Source organism: Loa loa (assembly GCF_000183805.2).
Source record: "Loa loa unplaced genomic scaffold supercont3.162, whole genome shotgun sequence".
In the NCBI taxonomy this organism is placed as follows: domain Eukaryota; kingdom Metazoa; phylum Nematoda; class Chromadorea; order Rhabditida; family Onchocercidae; genus Loa; species Loa loa.
Genome location: NW_018108342.1, coordinates 49,189 through 51,298, shown reverse-complemented (window position 1 = coordinate 51,298; position 2,110 = coordinate 49,189).

Below are 2,110 nucleotides of genomic sequence, written 5' to 3'. Positions count from 1 at the left end.
TTGTTTTATACCATTGATTGTTGGATGACGCCATCGATATCACGTTTCATACTATTGATTAAGAACTCAGAGAGTGCATCACATATATGACTTGGCCACGCTTATCCTCATGTAACGCATAATCCTTTTGAAAAAACATCCTAATCGTTTCAAGATCTGTTATAGGCCTTTTTTGCTCACAGTATCAGAACTTTTGATGAGGTTCACGGAAGTTATTAGCTTAGAGTCCATTGTTCTGTTCTCTGTGTTTCTTTTGCAGTTGTCTGAGAACAAACAATATGTCATTGGTACTCTTATTGGCTTTGAAACCACATTGAGTTTCTGAGATAGGAGGTAGTAATCTGTTTTTTGATTTTTTCAAGCAATTTACCAGCAACAGAGAGTAAAGTAATACCTCGGTAATTTGAGCTGTTTGATTTTTCTTCTTTCATCTTGTACAGGGTGATGATGACCGAATCACAGAGATCTCATGGTAGTTCACTATTTTTGCAGGAACCATAGCGAGCGCGTGAAATTTAGCATCGAATGCTTGACCTTTATGCTCCTAGACTTCAGGTAGGATTCCACCAACCCAAGTTACTCCGTCAGTTTTCATATGCTGTATAGCCTTAAAAGTCTCTACCATAGTAAGGACTATATTCAATTCTTTTTTCACAGGTTGTGTAATTTGCTGAACTGCTGAACCTTGGAATACACGGTTGGCACTGAAGAGAGTTTGGAAATGTTCAGACCATCGAGTCAGGATGAGGTTTTCTCTGTGAGAAGCATTTGGTTATTTGCACTGTGTAGAGCTTTAAGTATGGTTTATGGGTCCGTACACAGCTTTTAGAGCCAAATAGAATCCTCCGTGTTCACCGGAATCTGCACAGAGATGAATCTTTTCGACTAGATTGGTCCACCACTTATTCTACATGTCTCGAAATTTCTGTTGAAGCTTACTGCATGCAAGACGAAAGGCTCTTTCCTTTCCTTACATGGTAAGATGGTGAGCTAGTTCTCTTTGTCAGCAATTCCTGAATGTCTTGGTTGTTTTCATCAAACCAGTCTTTGTTTTTCTTGAAGAGGAATCCTAAGGGTTCTTCGGAAGACTGCAGGACGATGTTTTTAATATGTTGCCTAAACATGGATCTGTGAGATGGTCTTCAGGTCTATTTAAAGGTTGATCTGAAAACTGTCTTTTACTGGGGCTGTTTGAAGATTGTTAAATTTGAGCTTCCTCCTTGGAATTCCGATCCTCTTAGGTTTAGGCTTATAGTGGAGGTTAAGTTTGTATTGCACTAAATGCTGGTTTGTTTGACATTCTTCACTCAGTATGATAGAAATCGTGAACTCTCTGACGTATAAGACATAGTCAATAAAGTGCCAATGCTTGGGTCGGGAATGCATCAGATTATCTCTGCTGTCTCTCTGCTGGAAGATAGTGTTTGCGATGGTGAATTGCTGATCTGTACAAAATTCTAACAGGAACAGTCCGCTATCATTGCAGTTTTTGCACCGTCTTGTCTAGTACTCCTTTCCAGGCTTCAGAATTCCTTCCTGCTCTGGTGTTGAAGTCATCAAGGAATATGACCTTGCAGTCTGCAGAACCCTTTAAATGAGAAGGCGCAGGTCGGTGTAGAATTTGTTTTTCATAAGATCAGCTTGCAGAGTAGGGACAAATATGCTGAAGGAAATAATATGCTGCTTGTTGTGTAGTGGAAGGCGTAAGGAGATAATGCGATCGGAATAATCTGTGGGCAAATTATTGAGTTTAAGGCGGTGGAGTTTTTAGTCATTAAGCCATCTCTTGCAAACTAATTTTCGGGTTTGCCCAATCAATAGAATGTATAGCAGGCACTATGTTCTTTGAAGTTGTCTTCCTGATGAAGATGAACTTCAAATTTCACTCAGAGCAACAATGTCGATGTTGAGTCGTGTTAGTTTGTAGGCATTAGAGTAAAAGAACGTACAGGACGTCTATTATTAAGCATGGTTCTGATGTCCCAACATTCACTAAAACACCTTAACAAATTGAACACACTTTTGAAAGCAGGGGTATGCCTTTGTGTTTTTGTCGTTGTTCGAACGCATCAGAAAATGCCGTTGACCGCGGTCAGCCAACCGGGTGGTG